This window comes from Ovis aries, chromosome 5, assembly GCF_016772045.2.
Source record: "Ovis aries strain OAR_USU_Benz2616 breed Rambouillet chromosome 5, ARS-UI_Ramb_v3.0, whole genome shotgun sequence".
Classification (NCBI taxonomy): domain Eukaryota; kingdom Metazoa; phylum Chordata; class Mammalia; order Artiodactyla; family Bovidae; genus Ovis; species Ovis aries.
In genome coordinates, this window is record NC_056058.1 from 10,371,701 (window position 1) to 10,394,521 (window position 22,821).

General features: G+C 45.0%; 1 protein-coding gene across 8 annotated transcripts in view; it reads left to right on the forward strand.

The window, feature by feature from the left end:
• CACNA1A (calcium voltage-gated channel subunit alpha1 A) overlaps nucleotides 1–22,821 on the forward strand; it is a 373,308-nt gene that overhangs the window by 43,660 nt on the left and 306,827 nt on the right. The window lies entirely within an intron of this gene.

Below are 22,821 nucleotides of genomic sequence, written 5' to 3' on the forward strand. Positions count from 1 at the left end.
TAGGCAGATTCTTCCCCACTGAGCCATCTGGGAAATCCCCCTGGGAAGCCCTAAATACAAAAATATTTTTAAAAAAGGTTACCTGAAGTGTTTTCTAAAATCCCCAACACCCAGGTGGCACCCCCATTAAATCTCTCTCTGGGGTGGAGTCCAAGCATGGGCACTCTGAAAGTTTCCAGGGGGTTCTCACTGGCTATTATGCTTGAGAACCAAAGGGTGGGTCCTCACTCTTCACTTTGCTTATGACACACTCACAGGAGGCTCCTGGGTTTACCTACAACTAGCAAATTAAAAATCTGTTGGGGGGATAAAAAAAAAATCCTGTGTCTAATACGTTCCTCAACGTGGAATTATTCTCCTCTGATCTGTGGCTTGGATTCTTACTCTTTTGGCTTCAGTGATCTTCTCTTTGTGTATTTAGTAGAGATGTTCAGCTGGGAGACACTGGTATGGCTGATTGTTCAAATGTTAGCATAGTTCCATACTGGTTAGTAGATAGCTATTGCCTGGAGCCCCCAAGTCAGTTCTACCTCCAGCCACGTCCCTTCCTGGGTTCTCCTATGCCTCCTGGTAACCCACACTCCAAGGGTGGTGCCTCTTGAATTTAAGTATTTTGAATTTCTCCACAGTGCATTTGACCTGCTTGCCCATCTCTATATTTTTAGTTTTTTTTTTTTTTTGTCTGAGCAAAGGGGTATCTGGAATAGGTAGAAGGTGGGTTTGCAAACTCAGGAATGCATGAAAGTGCCTTTATGTTTGGAGAGGGGGTGGTGCTGATTCCAGTCCTGGCTGTGACCTTGACCTGCTGGGGAAGTCCTCTTCACGCTCTGTGCTTCAGCTTCCCCAGATGGTTGGGGTGAAGCTCAAATGAATTAATGCATGGACAGGTCTTAGAATGGGACCTGCTCTGTAGTTATCATCATTTAAGTGCTAGCTATTTCTGCTTTATTGATTATGCCAAAGCCTTTGACTGTGTGGATCACAATAAACTGTGAAAATTCTGAAAGAGATGGGAATGCCAGACCACCTGACCTTCCTCTTGAGAAACCTATATGCAGGTCAGGAAGCAACAGTTAGAACTGGACGTGGAACAACAGACTGGTTCCAAATAGGAAAAGGCTGTATATTGTCACCATGCTTATTTAACTTATATGCAGAGTACATCATGAGAAATGCTGGGCTGGATGAAGCACAAGCTGGAATCAAGATTGCCAGGAGAAATATCAATAACCTCAGATATGCAGATGACACCACCTTATGGCAGAAAGTGAAGAGGAACTAAAAAGCCTCTTGATGAAAGTGAAAGAGGAGAGTGAAAAAGTTGGCTTAAAGCTCAACATTCAGAAAACGAAGGTCATGGCATCTGGCCCCATCACTTCTTAGGAAATAGATGGGGAAACAGTGGCAACAGTGTCAGACTTTATTTTTTGGGGCTCCAAACTCACTGCAGATGGTGATTGCAGTCATGAAATTAAAAGACACTTACTCCTTGGAAGGAAAGTTATGACCAACCTAGATAGCATATTCGAAAGCAGAGAAATTACTTTGCACAAAGATCCATCTAGTCAAGGTTATGGCTTTTCCAGTGATCATGTATGGGTGTGAGAGTTGGACTGTGAAGAAAGCTGAGCGCCGAAGAATTGATGCTTTTGAACTGTGGTGTTGGAGAAGACTCTTGAGAGTCCCTTGGACTATAAGGAGATCCAACCAGTCTATCGTAAAGGAGATCAGTTCTGGGCGTTCATTGGAAGGATTGACGCTGAAGCGGAAACTCCAATACTGTGGCCACCTCATGTGAAGAGTTGACTCATTGGAAAAGACCCTGATGCTGGGAGGGATTGGGGGCAGGAGGAGAAGGGGACGACAGAGGATGCGATGGCTGGATGGCACCACCGACTCAATGGACATGAGTTTGGTTGAACTCCAGGAGTTGGTGATGGACAGGGAGGCCTGGCGTGCTGCGATTCTTGGGGTCGCAAAGAGTCGGATGCGACTGAGCGGCTGAACTGAACTGAACTGAACTGAAGTGCTAGTGTTTGTATTAGTTATCTAGTGCTGGGTAACAAATGGCCATAAACCATGTAACAAATTCCCATAAACTTAGTGACCTTTTTTTTTGTGTGTGTGGCCACGCCATGTGGCATGCAGGATCTTAGTTCCCTGACCAGGGATCGAACCTGTGTCCTGTGCCGTGGAAGTGCAGAGTCTTAACCACTGGACCACCAGGAAAGTCCCTTTAGTGGCTTTAAATAACACATCTTTATTATCTCACAGTTCTTATGGATCAGGGATCTCCATGTTCCTTCACTGGACCCTCTACTTTTGGATCACTCACAAGGCTATAATCAGGGTGTTGGACAGAGTTGGGTCTCATTCAAAGGCTCGACTAGGGAAGGATCTGCCTTCAAGCCACACCTGGTTGTTGGCAATGTTCAGTCCTTGCAAACTGTTGAACTAAGGGCCTTAGTTCCTAATTGTTGGTCGAGGCCACCCTCAGCTCCTCCCCAATATGGCAGCTTGGTTTGTCAAAGTCAATATAGAGAGTCTGCTAGCAAGACAAGCTGGAATGTTTTGCAGCCTAATTACAAAAGTGACATCTCTTTGATACATGGACACAATGGAATACTGTTGTTATCTTGTGTTAATCGCTCAGTTGGCTCCGACTCTTTGTGACCCCATGGACTGGAGCCTGCTAGGCTCCTCTGTCCATGGAATTCTCCAGGCAGGGGATACTGGAGTGGGTTGCCATTTCTTTCCCCAGGGTATCTTCCTGACCCAGGGATCGAACCCAGCTCTCCTTCATTGCAGGCAGATTCTTTTACTGTCTGAACCACTAGGGAAGCACACAATGGAATACTGCTCGGCCACAAAAAGGAACAAAATAATGCCATTTGCAGGAACACAGATGCAATTAGATATTATTATACCAAATGAAGTAAGTCAGACGGAGAAAGACAAATACCATATGATATCACTTATATGTGGAATCTAAAATATGGCACAAATGAACTTATCTACAAAACAGAAACAGACTCACAGATGTAGAGATCAGACGTGTGGTTGCCAAGGGGATGGGGTAGGGAGAGGGATGGACTGGGAATTTGGGGTTGGTTCAGTTCAGTTCAGTTCAGTCACACTCAGTCGTGTCCGACTCTTTGCGACCCCATGAATCGCAGCACGCCAGGCCTCCCTGTCCATCACCAACTCCCGGAGTTCACTCAAACTCATGTCCATTGAGTCAGTGATGCCATCCAGCCACCTCATCCTCTGTCGTCCCCTTCTCCTCCTGCCCCCAATCCCTCCCAGCATCAGGGTCTTTTCCAATGAGTCAACTCTTTGCATGAGGTGCCCAAAGTATTGGAGTTTCAGCTTTAGAATTGGGGTTGGTAGATGCAAGCTATTACATTAAGAATGGATAAACAACAAAGTTCTACTGTACAGTACAGGGAATTATAGCCGGTCTCCTGGGATAAAGCATAACGGAAAAGAATGTTAAAGAATGCATGAAGTGTGTGTTAGCTGCTCCGTCTGCACGTGTAAAACTGAGTCACTTTGCTGTACAGCAGATGGCACAACAGGAAAGAGAACTCAGCAGAGCTGTGAGTGCAAGCAGGTGGAGTCCATTGGTGCTGTCTTAGAAGTTGCCTTCTGCAGTTTTTTTTTTTTTTTTTTTTTTTTGGATATAGGTAATGTAACCTTGGCCTTCCTTGGTGGCTCAGATGGTAAAGAATCTGCCTACAATGAAGGAGACTCAGATTCAGTCCCTGGGTCAGGAACACCTGCTGGAGAAGGGAGTGGCAACCCACTCCAGTATTCTTGCCTGGAGAATTTCATGGACAGAGGAGCCTGGCAGCCTACAGTCCATGGGGTCACAAAGAGTTGGACACAACCGAGCAACTAACACACATATACACACACACACACACACACACACACACACACTCTCACACTGTAACCTTAGTCATCACTTTTCCCTCTTGGGGCATGGGTATCTTGGGGCAGTATCAAAGCATCCAGAAGCCCCTTGAACCTCACTGGTTACCTTTGAGACCTTCCCACATCCCAGAATGCAGGGCTCCTTCAAGTAGAAGATTCAATGGCTTCTGAGACAAGTTGGGGACCTAGGAATCTTTGGGGTTCCCTAGAACTTTTCATGAGGGTCTAGCAACCCTGGATACTCCATGCATCCTTCCGCTCTTGGGGAACTTTTTGTACATAGGGAATCCCCCAACCTCCAGGTCTTCCACTTGCTGACCCTTCAGGGCATCTGGGGACCTTTGGGCACAGCTAATGTAAGTTCCTCGGTGAGTTCAGGATTTCCTAAGAGACAAGGAAGGTATTGACTTCAAAGCTTTTTTGTCTCTTCTGAGGCAGGAGACCACAGCTTTCTGTAACAGAGAGAAAGGTGTTCCATGTTGGAAGAGAGAGTCATACAGCGAATTTCCCCTGGCCATCTATCTTACATATGTTAGCGTATGTGTTTCCATGCTACTTTCTCCATCCTATAGGGCTTTTAATGTAATATAATGTGTTCAGTCATGTCCAACTCTTTGTGGCCCCATAGACTGTAGCCTGCCAGGTTCCTCTGTTATGGAATTTTCCAGGCCAGAATACTGGAGTGGGTTGCCATTTTGTCCTCCAGGGGATCTTCCCGACTCAGGAATTGAACCTGCATTTCAACGTCTTCTACATTGACAGGCAGGTTCTTTACCATTAGCACCACCTGGGAAGCCCTATGGGGCTTCTTTAAGGGTCAAATAAGAAAGTATTTGTAAAACACTTTGTAAACCAGCATTGCCAAACTTAGTTGTCAAGTAACAGATGATTGGAGCAGGCTTGATTTAAGGTGAGATGTTTCAGTGAATTCTCAGCTTCCATCCCAGACAACAGGGAATGGTGAGGCCTGTGGCCAATTGGAAAGCTCCAGCCCTGCCCCCTCTCCCCCTCCCCAAGGATACGGTCATCATTTGATAGAAGCTGGTTGATGCCAGATGGGAATATGGCTCAGTGTGGCTAAATCTTCTGATTTTATGAGAAGAGGCAAAAAATTCATCTTTATGTGTAATCTCCTGATTTGTCTCTATATTTATATCTTCAGATGTAGGTAGACCAAGGAAGTTTCTAAAGGAGTTCTCTTTAGCATCTGCCATAAAACCTAGTACTCTAGATACTAGTTATTAATTTCCCAAGGGTTCATAAAACTGGAGAGCAAGGTGAGCCAGAGGAAGACCTAGAGGAAGGAGATGCCTTGTGGCAATGAAGATAAGGTGGATCTGAACTGGGAAGCAGTGTGGAGAGCAAAGATTGGAAAGACCCAGAAATATTTCAGATGGAGAATCCATATCATTGACTAGGGCAGAGATCCTTCACATTTGCTGAGTTATGGAGCCCTGTGGGGGCTTCCCTTGCGGCTCAGCTGGTAAAGAATCCACCTGCAATGTGGGAGACCTGGTTTCTATCCCTGGGTTGGGAAGATCCCCTGGAGAAGGGAAAGGCTACCCACTCCAGTATTCTGGCCTGGAGAGTTCCATGGACTGTATAGTCCAAGGGGTCGCAAAGAGTCGTACATGACGGAGCCCTTTGGAGTCCAGCGAAGCCCAGGAACCCTTTCCCAGAATTGTGGATTTTTTTTTTTTTTTTTTTTTTGGCCATGCTATGCAGCACCCAGGATCTTGGTTCCCCAACCAGGGATCGATCCCTTGACCCCATGCAGTGGAAGCGCAGAGTCTTAACCACTGGACCATCAGGGAAGTCCCCAGAATTGTGTTTAAATGCATAAAATCAAATACAAATAAGACCAATTACATTGAAAATTATTTATCAAAATATCCTTAAGTGGTGGGTTTGCATATGTAACTAGTGTGCTGCTTTAATAACCCATGAGAAGCAAGACCTGCTGGCAGGCCCAACAATTTCAAGTAGTGATGAGAAGCCACATATTTTAAGATACCTACAATGATTGTAATGCAACATAAACAGACACGTTCTGTCTATGACAAAGTCACAGGCACTGCTAACACTGTTAACACGACAGTAATTTGTTACCCCCATTCGTAGTTTCGGCTAGAGGTAGTGAAAATTAAGATGTGACTTTTTTTTCCCCCAACCAAAGTCACAGACTCCTTGAATTAAAAACAAGTTCAATACCACTTCGTCTTGGAAGTGAAGGAAGAGGTCGGTTCAGAGGGAACTCTGGGGAAGATCATGGTGGAGTTACCCAGCAAGCTGTTAGAAATTACAGGAGAGAGCATAGTGGTTAAACCCATGGGCTTGGGCGCCTGAGTGCCTGGGTTCAGATCCTGACCCTGTTTCTTACCAGCTTTATAATCATAGTGTGTTCAACAGCACTCCACTTCTGGTACCAAATCTAGACTCCGCTGGGTTGTACATGCATTACCGGCTCAACCTCAGTGGGGGGATAATTGCACCACCGACCGTCCAGAGGTAGCACAGCATCAAGCGAGTGAATTCATGCGTGCAGAGCATTTGGCACACAAATGCTGTAAGTTCTTGGCACGTGATAAGCGCTGTACACGCATGCTCAGTCACTCAGTCGTGTCTGACTTTTTGTGACGCCTTGGACTGTAGCCCACCAGGCTCCTCTGTCAATGGGAGTCTTCATGCAAGAATATTGGAGTGGGTTGCCATTTTCTCCTCCACGGGATCTTCCTGACCCAGGGATCAAACTTGCACCTCCTGTGTCTCCTGCATCGGCAGCTGGATTCTTTACTACTGAGCCACTAGGGAAGTCCCCAGTAAGTACTCTATAGACATAGCCGTTATTATTAAAAGGAACGGAAGGGGATGTTTATTCATTAATCACTCATTCAACACGTATTCATTGGATGCTTTTAGACAGAGAACAACTCAGACAAGGACCCTACTTTGATGGGGTTTAAATTCCCTAAGGGGAGACAGATGATATGTAAGTAACCAGATAATGGAATAATTTTAGAAAGTGATAAATGACAATAAAACAAGGTGATGGGTGAAATGTGATCAGGACAGGATCTTTTTTTTTTTTTAAGCATTCTTTTTTCTTTCTTTGGCTATGTCACACACTGTGTGACTGTTCCAGTGAAGTAAATGCTTCAAGAGAGGTATAATCGAGAAATTAGTCACAGCTTTTAAAATGTATTTTTATTAAAAAATTTTTGTAGGAGTATAGTTGAGTTACAATGTTATGTTAGTTTCCGGTGTACAGCAAAATGAAGCCATTATACATATGCCTATATCTACTCTTTTTTAGATTTTTTTCCCCATATAGGTCATACAGAGTGTTGAGTAGAGGTATCTGTGCTATACAAAAGTCCTTATTATTTACCTAATTTTTTATATAGTAGTGTGTATAGGTCAGTCCCAATCTCCAAGTTTATCCTTCCCCGTTACCCCTAGTAACTATAAGATTGTTTTCAACATCTGTGACTTTGTTTATGTTTTGTAAATAAGCTCATTTTTCTCTTTTTTTAAAAAAAGATTCCACATATAAGCAATATCATATGATATTTGTTTCTCTGACTTACTTCACTCAGGATGATAATCTCTAGGTCCAGTATTGCTGCAAATGGCATCATTTCCTTTTTTATGGCTAAATAATATTTCACTGTATATAGGTACCCCATCTTCTTTAGTCACAGCTCTCTAAAGGACTCCACAATCAAGACCCAAATCGGGAAGTCAACTCAAGAACAGAACGAGAAAGATCATAGAAGCTACCTAGAAGAACCAGCTAAAGAGATCACGATCAGCTCACGAAAAGCAAGGGAAGGCAGTGTTTTGAGGAGAATGGGGTCCTCAGGGTCAGATCCAAGAAAGAGACAAGTAGAGAGACTGGGAAGAAAGTCAGGTATTGGCCAAGTGGGGGATTTCCGGGTGAGCCACGGCTGAAAACCAGATGGTTGACTCATGTGAGTGGAGAGGGAGTCGGGTGAGCTGGGCGTTCTTTCTCCAGATCACTGAGCTTCAGGATGTAGGAGTCATGCTCTGACTCATCTCTTCCTTTCCGTTTTGGTAATCAGCGTGTCATCAAGCACTGTCCATTCTTGCTGGGAAATGTCTTGCTCATCCACCATTGGTGGGTATCGAAGAACCCCACTTCCAACACCAAGTTCTGTTCTTCATAACTTCTGTGCCGGTGAATGGACCAACCGCTTCACTATTTTCTCAAACTCCTGCCTGCTCCATCCATTCATCTTTTGTACTTTTTCAGTATGCTGGACTTTCACTTGCTGCCAAACCTTCCCATTTGATTTATCATCAGACATTTACTCTGCTCCTATGTTGTTCCAGACATTGGGATGGGGGTTCAATATAGCAATTGTTACCATTTATTGAGCACCTAACTTTGCAAAGTCAACATGAATAAGGTTCTTATCATGAGGAGTTTACAGTCTGATAGGAAGAGCAATTAGGGAAGTGATGATCAACCTAGTTATTGGTGATATTTATCATTAGTGATATTCACTGAATATTATCACTGGTGCTATTTCTGGTCCTCTGATTCTTCTGTGTGGAGGATAGGTATGACCATATGACTTGCTCTGGTTAGTAAGATGTAAGTGAAAGTGACTTGAGTCATTTCTAGGTGGGAGTTTTAAAAGCCAGCGTGTGACATGCCACATTCCCTTTTTCCTGCTGTGATGAGATGGAACTTCTGTCATCCTGGATCCAAATTATAACCTCCTGTCTCCTCTGTTGGGAATGAAGCAGGGGAAAAAGGAAACATTTGTTTTGTTACATCCCTGGGACTTGGAATTCTTTGTTACAGTGGTGAAATTGGGCAATCCTTTGATCAGAGCATTTGTGACTCACCTAGATATTGCATGCTGGTTTCTCCTTCACTATTATGACCGCATTCTTCCTTTTGCTTCTTTTTCTTCTTAAGATTTTTGTTTTATGTGGATCATATTTCAAGTCTTTATTGAATCTGTTGTGATATTGCTTTTGTTGTTTATGTTCTGGTATTTTGGCCAGGAGGCCTGTGGGATCTTAGCTTCCAGACCCAGGGACTGAACCCCAACTCCCTGCACTGGAAGGTGAAATCTTTACCACTGGACCATCAGGGAAGTCCCTTCCCTTCACTTCTGATTCCTTTCCAAATCCTATCAGTGTTTAAAAACCAGTTTCGGTGAAGCCTCCTTTTTTGAAAATTGAAGTATAGTTGATTCACGATGTTGTGTTGGCTTCTGGTAGAGCAAAGTGATTCAGTTATAAATATGCATGCATATTCTTTTCCATGTTTTTTTCTATTATAGTTGATTACAGGGTATTGAATATAGGGTTTCCCTGATGGGAATACCAGACCACCTGACCTGCCTCTTTTTTTTTTTAAATTTTTTTAATATGTTTTCTTTTCTTTTTTTTTTAAATTTTAAAATCCTTAATTCTTATATGCATTCCCAAACATGAACCCCCTCCCACCTCCCTCCCATAACATCTCTCTGGGTTAACCCCATGCCTGACCTGCCTCTTGAGAAATCTATATGCAGGTCAGGAAGCAACCGTTAGAACTGGACATGGAACAACAGACTGGTTCCAAATAGGAAAAGGAGTATGTCAAGGCAGTATATTGTCACCCTGCTTATTTAACTTATATGCAGAGTACATCATGAGAAACGCTGGGCTGGAAGAAGCACAAGCTGGAATCAAGATTGCCGGGAGAAATATCAATAACCTCAGATATACAGATGACACCATCCTTATGGCAGAAAGTGAAGAGGAACTAAAGAGCCTCTTGATGAAAGTGAAAGAGGAGAGTGAAAAAGTTGGCTTAAAGCTCAACATTCAGAAAACGAAGATCATGGCATCTGGTCCCATCACTTGATGGCAAATAAATGGAGAAACAGTGGAAACAGTGAGAGACTTTATTTTGGGGGGCTTCAAAATCACTGCAGATGGTGATTGCAGCCATGAAATTAAAAGATACTTACTTCTTGGAAGGAAAGTTATGACCAACCTAGACAGCATATTAAAAAGCAGAGACATTACTTTGCCAACAAAGGTCTGTCTAGTCAAGGCTATGGTTTTTCCAGTAGTCATGTATGGATGTGAGAGTTGGACTACAGAGAAAGCCGAGCACCGAAGAATGGATGCTTTTGAACTGTGGTTTTGGAGAAGACTCTTGAGAGTCCCTTGGACTGCAAGGAGATCCAACCAGTCCATCCTAAAGGAAATCAGTCCTGAATATTCATTGGAAGGACTGATGTTGAAGCTGAAACTCCAATACTTTGGCCACCTGTTGCAAAGAACTGACTCATTTGAAAAGACCCTGATGCTGAGAAAGATTGAAGGCTGCAGAAGGGGACGACAGAGGATGAGATGGTTGGATGGCATCACCAACTCAATGGACATGAGTTTGAGTAAACTCCGGGAGTTGGTGATGGACAGGGAGGCCTGGCGTGCTGCAGTCCACGGAGTTGCAAAGAGTTGGACACGACTGAGCGACTGAAGCGAAGTGAACTGAACTGGTAGCTCAGCTGGTAAAGAATTCACCTGTAATGCAGGAGATCCCAGTTCAATTCCTGGGTCAGTAAGATCCACTGGAGAAAGGAACAGCTACCCACTCCAGTATTCTGGGCTGGAGAATTCCATGGACTGTGTACTCCATGGGGTCACAAAGAGTCAGACACGACTGAGTGACTCACTTTTCTTTCCCTTTCACTGAATGTAGTTCTCTATTCTACACAGTAGGACCTTGCTGTTTATCTGTTTTACATACAGGAGTGTGTATCTGCTGTTTATCCCTCCCCCTGCTCCCCAACGCAACTCTGTTCTCTACGTCTGTTTCTGTTTCATAGCTAAGCTCGTCTGTACTGGATTTTAGATTCTACATATAAGTGATAGCATATGATATTTGTCTTTCCCTGTCTGACTTACTTCGCTTGATATGATCATGTCTAGATCCATCCATGTTTCTTCAGAAGGCACCATTTCATTCTTTTTTTACGGCTGAGTAATATTCCATCGTATATATGTACCGCATGCTCTGTATCCATTCCTCTTGTCGATGGACATTTAGGTTGGGTGAAGCCTCCTTTTCATGGTCATAACGTTTACAGTCCCTCCATCACTGTTTAACACCTGCTTGTTTGCTGTGGGGTTTTTGCCACTGTTTCATAAGTTAGTCTAATTTCACTGTTAGGGGCTGAATCATGTCCCCCGCCCCCCAAATTTACATGCTGAACTTCTAACCCATAGAACTTCAGAGTGTGGCTGAATCTGGCCTCGAAAGAGGCAATTAATGTGAAATGAAGTCATTAGGGTGGGTCCTCCCCCAGCCTGACTGGGAGCCTTATAAGAAGAGGAGCTTAGGACAGACATGCACCGAGGCAAGGTGATCATGAAGACACACGGGGACGATGCCAGCCGCCAAGCAGGGAGAAAGGCCTCAGACATACTGATCTCAGGCTTCCAGCCTCCTGAGCCATAAGGAAACACATTTCTGTTGTGTAAGTTGCCTGGTCTGTGGTGCTCTGTTATGGTGCCTCTTAAAGGCGTTTACCATGGAGAGCAAGAACTTCTTGAATGTTGGGACTTTGAACTTTCTATTTCCTCTTCTTGAAATGCTTTTCCCCTAGATGTTCTCATGGCTCCTCCCTCGCCTCCAAGGCTTTCCTTGGATGTCACCTTTCCAGTGAGGCCTGTCTGGCTTCTCTGTCTATAATAGGAGCCCACGCACTTTCCCTATTCTCCATTCCTTTGAAAATCTTTTCTTTCCTCTCTCTCTTTTTTAAGGTAGAAGAGTTCTTTTTTTAATATTTCTTTTTATTAATTTATTTATTCATTTGGCTGCCCCGGTTCTCCGTTGTGGCACACAGGATCTTCAGCCGTCTTTGGCGCGTCTTCTAGCTGCGGCTAGAAGGTGAGGAAGGTGAGGAATCTTTAGTTGAGGCGTAGGATCTAGTTCTCTGACCAGGGTTTGAACTGGGGCCCTCAGCTTTGGGAACACAGAGTCTTAGCCACTGGGCCGCTAGGGAAGTCCCGAAAAATCTCAAACAGTTTGCCCAGTCTAACATATTATACACTTTACTTATTTATCCTGTTTACTGTTCGTTTCTCTCCACTTACATTCCAGAACATCGGCCCTCCCTAGGTATGACTTTTATCTGTTTGCTGTTTCTCAGCATCTAGAACCGTGCCAGGAGTCAGTAGGTATTCAGCACTATCTCTGAATGAATGAGCAGATCGATGAATTAAGAATGAGAACTTTTGTGGAACTTCTTTTGAATCCCTCATATTGCCTTGGCAGTGCCAAGTATATAGTAGTTGCATAATAAAAGCAGGCTGATTGAATGAGTGAAATCACAGCTTCTTGCCAGGAATGTAGGTCTTTAATTTTTTTTTTCTTTAGTTTGGAGTATAATTGGCTCAGATGGTAAAGAATCTGCTTGCAATGCGGGAGACCTGGGTTCGATCCCTGGGTTGGGAAGATCCTTTGGAGGAGGGCATGGCAACCCACTCCAGTATTCTTGCCTGGAGAATTCCCGTGGACAGAGGAGCCTGACAGGCAGTAGTCCATGGGGTCACAAAGAGTCAGGCATGACTGAGCAACCAAGAACAGCACACAGCACATAATTGCTTTACGATGCTGGTTAGTTTCTGCTGTTCAACAGCATGAATCAGCTATATGTGTACATACATCCCCATCCTCTCGTGTCTCCCTCCCACACTCCACCCCTCTAGGTTGTCAGAGAGCATCCAGCTGAGTTCCCTGTCTACACAGCAGGTTCCCACAACCTATCTATTTCACGCATGGTAGTGCGTATATATCAATGCTACTCTCTCAGTTCATCCTACCTTCTTCTTACATTTTTTTGAAGAATTCTATCTGGAATTTTAGGTAGAGACGTGCTAACAAAAGACAAGATGAATATGGGCTAGCATAAGGAAGACAGAGTCTGCAGGTTGTTAATGCAAACAAGTCTGAGAAATATGGACATAGGAAATCGTGTCCATAGGATTCAGGGTAGGAGAGTGGAAAACTCACGGCTTTGGGGTCACGGTTACGAAGTTTTGGCTGTGAGTAACAGAAAACTCAACTCACATTTTTTTAAATTGAAGTATAATTCATTTAATATAAGATGAACCACTAGTCATTTAAAAATATGCAATTCAGTGGCACTTAGTACATTCACAATGCTGTGCCACCATCACAAGACATTTTCATCACCCCAGAAGGAAACCCCATATTTATTATTGTGTTTTGTTGGCTCTCATAGCCATGGGTCTAGTGGGATGTGGGCTTCAGGCAGAGTTTGATCAAGGATCCAGCTTTGTCTGTCTGGTATTCTTTCAGCATTCACCTTCCCTGAGAGCCGGTTATGTTTCCAGGCTGGGTACTCTCAGGTTTGCACAATGGTTGTGATCCCAGGTAACAAGGTCCTTACTTACATCTAGGAAGAAGGAAAGACTGGCTTTCTGGGATGCTCTCTTTAGAACAAGAAGCTTCCTTACCAGAGCCTCCTCCTGCCCTGTAAATCTTTCCTTGGATCACTTTGACCCTTGCTGTCCCCTACCACCTATCCATAAACCAATTGCTAACAATGAGGCTAGGGTTGACCATTGTTATCGTCATTCAGTCACTAAGTCATGTCCAACGCTTTGCAGCCCCATGGACTATAGCACGCCAGGCTCCTCTGTCCTCCTCTATCTCCCAGAGTTTGCTCAAATTCATGTCCATTGAGTCAGTGATTCTATCTAATCATCTCATCCTTTGCCACCCCTTTCTTTTGCCCTCAGTCTTTCCCAGCATCAGGGTCTTTTCCAGTGAGTCAGCTCTTCGCATCAGGTGGCCAAAGTACTGTAGCTTCAGCTTCAGCATCAATTCTTCCAATGAATAGTCAGAGTTGATTTCCTTTAGGACTGACTGGTTTGATCTCTTTGCAGTCCAGGGGACTCTCAAGAGTCTTCTCCAGCACAATTTGAAAGCATCATTTTTTGGTGCTCAGCCTTCTTTATGGTCCGGCTCTCATATACTTTCCAGTAGTACATGACTACTGGGAAAATCATAGCTCTGACTATATGGATTTTCGTTGGCAAAAACAAGCATCTTTTAATTTCATGGCTGCAGTCACTGTCTGCAGATTTTGGAGCCCAAGAAAATAAAATCTGTCATTGCTTCCACTTTTCCCGCTTCTATTTGCCATGACATGATGGGACTGGATGCCATGATCTTGGTTTTTTAAATTATGGTTGACCATAATCCACCTAAGGGCTTTGCTCATAGCTCAGTCAGTAAAGAATCTGGCTGCAGTGAAGGAGACCCTGGTTCAGTTCCTGGGTTTGGAAGATCTCCTGGAGAAGGAAATGGCGACCCACTCCAGTATTCTTGCCTGGAGAATCCCTTGGGCAGAGGAGCCTGCAGGCTACAGTCCATGGGGTCGCAAGAGTCGGACATGACTTAGCAACTAAACCACTGCATAATCCACCTAAATTAACTAGTTAGGTGGCTTGGCTCTGACCCACTGCTTGAGATGAGCATGAGTGTGCATTCCTGATCTATCAACTCCTAGCTGTGTGATGGTACACCAATGACTCAACCTCTCTGAGCTTCAGTTTCCTAATCTGTGAAGTGGAGATCATAATGATACCTGTTCATAGAGTTCCTAGGAGGATAAAGTGAATGACAGATGCAGAACACCCAGTGTAGTCGCTGACAATTTTCCCCACAACCAACATCCTGGCAGATAAAGGCGTTAGCAGTAGCAGCTATGTGCTGCTGCTTTGCACAAGTCCTGGATCACCCTTTACACAAGCTAGATACGCAGTGGTGCCCCTTGGAATTGTACAGCATGGCCAATTTCCAAAATGTTTTCTAAGGATTAACTTAAGGATCTTAGGACTTCCCCGGTGGTGCGACGGACAAGAATCTGCCTGCCAGTGCACGAGACACAGGTTTGATCTCTGGTCTGGGAAGATTTCACATGCCTCGGAGCAACTAAGCCCTGTGCCACAACTGCCGAACCCGAGCTCTAGAGCCTGTGAGCTGTAACTACTAGGTCTGTGTGCCGCAACTACTGAACTGCACGCACCCTAGAATTTGCACGCCACAACTACTGAGCCCCTGAGCCTAGAGCCTATGGAGAATCCGCTGCAGTGAGAAAGCCTTCCAACAACAAAGAGTGGCCCCCGCTTGCCGCAAGCAGAGGAAGCCTACATACAGCTATGAAGACCTAGCACAGCCAAAAATAAATAAATAACGTTTTCTTTAAAAAGAAATCTTACGACAACTCCGTGAGTTAGGTAGTATCATTGGCCCCGTTTTGCACACGGGGACTCTGAGGCAAAGAGAGGTGAGGTCACTTGCCCTGGGTCACACAGGGCACATGTGACGCTTGAACCCAAGCAGCCTGCCTCTGGTTCTCGTTTCTCTGTAATCACCGAGCTGTTGGTCTCCAGCGCATGCCTGCGTGTTCAGTCGCCGAGTCGTGTCCGACTCTTTGCGACCCTATGGAGTGTAACTCACCAGGCTCCTCTGTCCATGGGATTTCCCAGGCAAGAATACTGCAGTGGGTTACCATTCCCTCCTTCAGGGGATCTTCTCGACCCAGGGGTTGAACCCAGGTCTCCTGCGTGTCCTGCACTGGCAAGCAGATTCTTTACCCCTGAACCACTTGGGCAGCCCCTTGGGCGTCAGTACTTGCCAGCCGTTGTGCTCAGCCCCCAACATTTCATCAGCGAGGCACAAATCATCAATACCATTTACAGGTGCCCTGAAACAGAATGCCCTAGTGCTGGGCAGGTCCGTTGCCGGAGCTGGGATCGAACTCATGTCTGCTTGACGCAAGCGTGCAGCCTCTTAACCCCTGTACCAGGTATCACAGAAGGTTTGCACCAACCTGAGCTCCCAAGAGACAACCAAGATGGAGATCCAAGTCATTACTGTGATGGTTGCGAATAATTTAGTGAGTGGGTTTCAAACATTGTAAACAGGTTTAGTTGTTTTCCACTCTTTTTGCAGTGAGGCCATTTACTCAGCGCAGAGTAACCCGCGCTAAAATTAACCAACAAAAAGCTGGTGAGCCAGGGCAGGGGCCTGGAGGAGGGACTACCTAGGCAGCACCGCATAAGGCAGCTCGGTGCTCTGTGATGAGCTAGAGGGGTGGGGTGAAGGGGTGGGAGGGAGGTTCAAGAGGGAGAGGATATACGCTGGCAAAGACTGAAGGCAGAAGGGGAAGGAGATGACAGAGGATGACACGGTCGATGGCGTCATCGATTCAATGGACATGAACTTGGGCAATCTTCAGGAGGCGGTGAGGGACAGGGAAGCCTAGCACATTGCAGTCAGTGGAGTCCCAAAGAGCCAGACGTGACTTGGCGACAGAACAACAAATAGCTGATTCATTTTGTGGTAGCAGAAACTAACACAACATTTAAAGCAATTTTACTCCAGTAATAATGATAATAACAAAAAGGCAGCCAGTGCATCCCAGTGCCTTGGAGCCCAGTTGGTGTTGGGGCAGGAGGGGGGTAGTGCTCCCAGGACCTTAACATGGATTCTAGTCATGCTTTTGGACACTGGGGCAAAACCTTTTGCATCACTCCATCACCAATCTTTCCCACAACTGTGCCTTGTCAGTCCCATTTTACAGATGAGGAAACTGAGGCATGGTGATTGTAATCACTCTATCTCCTGCAGATCCCGGTTTAAAAGTTGTGTTTTTTTGTTTTTTTTTTTTTTTTTGCCACACCCCATGCCTATGTGAGATCTTAGTTCCCAGACCTGGGATCGAACCCGAAACACCCTGAATTGGAAGCGTGGAATCCTCACCACTGGACTACCAGGGAAGTCCCATAAATGTATACATTTATCTGAAGTTATCTTTACACACTTGTGGCCTGATCAATAACCCTTATCTCTTTATTAGAACATGAGCTCATCGAGGGCAGGGATATTTATTTTGTTCACAGCTGTATCCTCAGACTAGAACAACATTTGGCATACAGCAGGTGCTCATTTGTTGCCTCTCTGACTGGCGTTTTGATTGAGTGACCCAGATAATTCATTAACGTGCACTGGATTCCACCCTGAAGGGGTCCAGAAATTCTGAGTTTTCAAGTGGGAGAAAGCCTAAAAATATGGCCAAAGGAGTCAGCTTGGCTCATTCAGTGTCTCACCAAGGCTAAGACTCTAATGAGAGCTGCTACGTTCATCAGAGGGGAAATGTCAGCTGTCCTGAGAGGGAGGCTGCTGTGTGCATTGGAAGAGCAAAGAATCAAAAATAGTGTATGGTCTTTCTTGTTTCGTGGGCAATTGCGATGTGGTCCAAGGGTTTGTGGCTCCAAGCCCAGCTGCAGGATGGACGGTTGGCTGTGTGCCTTGAGCAAGGTCCCGGGCCTCTGTGAACCCATTGCCACATCTGGAAAATGGGGACAAGAGAGTCTCTCTCCCAGTTTTGTTAGAAGAACCCTAGGGAAGACTCTGGCTTGAGTATCATGTATGCAGTAAATCAACTGTATCCAAATGAGGCAGTGTTACGTTGCTATTAGAATCAACTAATAATAACTATTAGAAATGAATATTCCTGATGGTTAATGGTATTATCATTGGAGTAATCATTAAGACTGTTATAGACACAGTAGTCAGGGGGCAGCCGTAACATAGCAGTTCAGAGACTGGACAGTTGGCCCAAATGGTCTGGGTTCGAGTCCTGCTTCTGCCACTTACAAGCTGTGTGACTTTGGGCAAGTCACTTCAGCTCTCTGGGCCTTGGTTTCCTCATCTGTAGGGAGGGATGGTGATCATATCTGCCTCGTAAGGTGAGTTACTATGTGTAAAGTGCTTGGTGTGTAGATAACGCTAGGAAAGTATTTCCTACTTAATCTTTTTTAAAATTTTTTATTTATTTTCTTTTTGGCCGTGCCGGGCCTTCCTTGCCGGGTCTCCCTTCCTTTCTCTAGCTGCAGCGAGCAGGGGCTACTCTAGTCGCAGTACACGGGCTTCTCACTGCGGTGCCCTCTCTTTTTGTGGAGCACAGGCTCTAGGGCACGCACGCTTCAGTGGCTGTGATTCCTGGGCTCTGGAGCACAGGCTCAGTAGTTGTGCATGGTGGTCTTAGTTACTCCACTGCATGTGGGCTCTTCCCGGACCAGGGATCGAACCCGTGTCTCCTGCATTGGCAGGTGGATTCTTTACCACTGAGCCACTAGGGAAGCCCCCTATTTATTCTTATTCCTATTCTTGTCACTACTATGAGACCTGTCAAGTTTAGACCTTCCCTGTAATTTGAGATTTCTTCTTTGTGCAGAAAAATGGGTAATAAAATAGCTCTTTCCAAAGTAACCTTTTTGGATGGTGCCTCCACCCCTGAGTGGCTTCCCTCCTCTCTCCTCCTCTCCAGCATTCCCGTCTCTTCCCCCAGTTCTTGCGTATGTGTTAGTCACTCGGTTGTGTCTGACTCTTTGTGACTCCATGGACTGTATCCTCTTTCTGTGGAACTCTCCAGGCAAGAATACTGGAGAGGGTTGCCATTTCCTTCTCCAGGGGATCTTCCTGACCCAGGGATGGCACCCAGGTCTCCTGCATCACAGGTGGAGTCTTTACCGTCAGAGCCAGCAGGGACTCCCACTTCTTAGGAAGATGCTGAAGGTCAGTGAAAAGGTGAGAGAGAGCCAGCCCAGGCTGGATCTATTTGCAGGGCAGGAAGAGAGACGCAGACATAGAGGACAGACTTGTGGACACAACAGGGGAATGAGAGGGCGGGACAAACGGAAAGAGTGGCGTTGGCAAGTATATACTACCGTGCATGAAATAGACAGCTAACGGGATGCTGTACAACACAGGGGACTCAGCTCAGTACTCTGCGATGGCCAGGAGGGGTGGGATGCGGGGAGAGCGATGAACCTGCAGATAGGTTCATCAGGACCGTTTTTCTAGATTCCATATATGTGCATTAATATACGATATTTCTAACCTTTACCAAGGTGTAAAGATTAGGATCTTCAACGGGCTTGCATTCACACAGCTGATGTGCCAGGAGGATTTTGGTGTGTCTTGAAATGGTCAAAGTGTCCCCGAAGCATTGCCTCTCAAGACGGCCAGTACCATGGTTCCCACATACTAATGACCAAGGATAAAGGCTTTCTTCAGAATGGCTTTCACACAGCAAACACAAGAAGTAGATGAGCAAGGCAGAGCTGAAATTGCCAAGGGGGTCAACTTGAGAGACGGCAGAGAGAGCATCAATCTTGCCCACTTGCTTTCTGTTTTTTATGGTTTATCAGAGGATATTGAATTCAGTCCCCTGTGCTACACAGTCAGGACCCTCTTGTTTATCCATCCTATATGTAATAGTTGGCAGCTGCTAAACTCAAACTCCCAATCCATCTCTCTCCTACCCTCTCCCCCCGACAACCAAGTCTGTTCTCTGTGTCTGTGAGTCTGTTTCTGTTTTGAAGGTAAGTTCATTTGTGTGTATTTTAGACCTCGCACACAAGTGATATCATATGGTATTTGACTTTCTGTATCTGACTTCCTTCACCTAGTGTGATAATCTCTAGGTCCATCCGTGGTGCTGCAGATGGCATGGTTTCATCCTTTTTTATGGCTGAGTAATATTCCACTGTGTATAAACACCACATCTTTATCCATTCAGCTGTGAATAGACATTTAGGTGGCTTCCATGTCTTGGCTATTGTGAATACTGCTGCAGCGGATAAGGGATGCATGTATCTTTTTGAAATATAGTGTTGTCTGGATATAGGCCCAAGAATGGAAATGCTGGATCATATGGTAGCTCTATTTTTATTTTTATTTTTTGAGGATTCTCAAAAAAATACCTCCACACTGTTCTCCATAGTGGCTGCATCCATTTGCATTCCCACCAACAGTGTAGGAGGGTTCCCTTTTCTCCATGGCCTCTCCAGCATTTATTTGTAGACTTTTAACGATGGCCGTTCTGACTGGTGTGAGGTGCTACTTCATTGTAGTTTTGATTTGCAGTCTCTAATCATTTTGCTTTGCTTCTCTCTCAAAAGAAACATCTTTGAGGGCGAATGAGGGATGCAGAAAAAACAGCCTTGATGAAGGGAGAGGTGAAGCCCCAGGCTGGCAGCAGGGGCAGATAAGAACGAGACCAGTTTCTTGAAGCTTCCTCAGCCTGAACATGTCTCTTTGGAAGGCAGAGAAAGAATATGCAGAGGTGGTTGACGAACCACTGGCCGCAAACTTTAAATCATGGAAAATGCCAGACAAGGATTGTCTGGATCAGGGGAGGCAAGTGAGGCATTTGGTTTGCATGCAGAATTTGAGAGGCACCCCAAAAACTCAGTCTTCAAGATACATATTTTAATGCAATATTTGAAAACATAAAATTCAATGCAAAAATCCTTCATGAACAAAATACCACCATGGTATTTTTTTAGTGTTTTTTTTTTAAAGTTTTATTTTATTTTTGGTCGCTGTGTTTTCATTGCTTCATGGGCTTTTTCTCTCTAGTTGCGGCAAGTGGGGTGGAGAAGGCAATGGCACCCCGCTCCAGTACTCTTGCCTGGCAAATCCCATGGACGGAGGAGCCTGGTGGGCTGCAGTCCATGGGGTCGGTAGGAGTCGGACATGACTGAGCGACTTCACTTTCGCTTTTCACTTTCATGCATTGGAGAAGGAAATGGCAACCCACTCCAGTGTTCTTGCCTGGAGAATCCCAGGGATGGGGGAGCCTGGTGGGCTGCCGTCTCTGGGGTCACACAGAGTCAGGCATGACTGAAGCACCTTAGCAGCAGCAGCAGCAGCAGGGTAGTTGCGGTGCACAGGCTTCTCATTGCGGTGGCTTCTCTTGTTGCAGAGCACAGGCTCTAGGGCGTGTGTCTTCTGTCACCCTGTTTATTTAACCTATACACTGAGCACATCACAAGAAATGCCGGGCTGGATGAGTTGCATGCTGGAATCAAGGTAGGCGGGAGAAACATCAACAACCTCAGAAACGCGGGTGTTACCACTCTAGTGGCAGAAAGCCAAGAGGAACTAAAGAGCCTCTTGATGAGGATGAAGGAGAGTGAAATATTAAAAAATATTAAAAGATCGTGGCATCTGGCCCCATTCAGTTCAGTTCAGTCGCTCAGTCATGTCCGACTTTTTGCGACTCCACGAATCGCAGCACGCCAGGCCTCCCTGTCCATCACCAACTCCCGGAGTTCACTCAGACTCATGTCCATCGAGTCGGTGATGCCATCCAGCCATCTCATTACTTCATGGCAAATAGAAGGAGAAAAGGTGGAAGGAGTGGCAGATTTCCTCCCCTTGAGCTCTAAAATCACTGTGGATGATGACTGCAGCCATGAAATCAGAAGACGATTGCTTCTTGGCAGGAAAGCTATGACAAACCTAGACAGTATGTTTAAAAGCAGAGACATTATCTGCTGACGAAAGTCTGTATGGTCAAGGCTTTGGTTTTCCCACTGGTCACATATGGTTGCGAGAGCTGGACTGTAAAGAAGGCAGAGCGCTGAAGAATTGATGCCTTTGAACTGTGGTGCTGGAGAAGACTTCTGAGAGTCCCTTGGACAGAAAGGAGACCAAACCAGTCAATCTTAAGGGAAATCAACCCTGAATACTCTTTCGAAGGACTGATGCTGAAGCTGAAGCTCCAGCATTTTGATCATCTGATGTGAACAATTGACTCACTGGAAAAGACCCTGATGCTGGGAAAGATTGAGGGCAAAAGGAGAAGAGGGTGTCAGAGGATGAGATGGCTGGATGGCATCACCAATGCAATGGATTGAACTTGGGCAAACTTGGGGAGATGGTGAGGGACAGGGAGGCCTGGCCTGTGGCCAGGGGGTCCATGGGTTTGCGAAGAGTTGGACGCGACTGAGCAACCGAACAACTTTCCATTTTAGAGCTTCCCGGGTGACTCAGACAGTAAAGAATCTGCCTGCAACGCAGGAGACCCAGGTTCAGTCCCTGGGTTGGGAAGATCCCCCAGAGAAGGGAATGGCAATCCACTCCAGTATTCTTGCCTGGCAAATTCCACGGACAGATGAGCTTAGCTGGCTACAGTCCATGGGTCCAAAGAGTTGGACATGACTGAGTGACTAACACTTAACTTCTTTCCTTCCTCCCTCCCTCATTCTCTCCCTTCCCTCCTAACTTCCTCCCTCCTTTCTTTTAAATAACAGCTTTTAAAATGTGATTTACCATATTATATTAGTTTCAGGTGTACAGCAGAGTGTTTCAGTATTTTAGCAGATTGCATTCCGTTATAAGTTATGACAAGATAATGGCTATTAATCCCTGTACTATGCAATGTATCCTTGTTGTTTGTCTATATGCTTATTTAGATATATCATATGTTTATAGATATGTATATCTATATCATATATGTTCATGTATATATTTATACATAGTAGTTTGTATCTGTTAATCCCATACACCTCTTCTGCCCCTTCCTCTTTCCTCTCCCTTTTGGTAAACACAAGTTTGTTTTCTATATCTGTGAGTCTGTTTCTGCTTTGTATATACATCCGTTTGCATTATTTTTTTAGATTTCATGTACAAATGATCTCCTACAGTATTTGTTTTTCTCAGTCTGAGTTTAAATGACAACTTTCTTGAATTCACATCCATAAAATCCACCCCTTTAAAGTGTTTAATTCAGTGCCTTTTTAGAATATTCATAAGGTTGTCCAACCATCACTAACATCTAATTCCAGAACATTTTCATCATCTCCCTAAGAATCCCATATGCATTCTAGACTGTTGTCTTCTGGGTTCAAAATAAAAACAAAATGACTTAGCTCAGGTCTTACCTGAGCAGCTCATATAAAGCTGATGACAACAACGTTGAGTTTCCCCATCAAGGACTCATCTCTATGATAATCAGATCA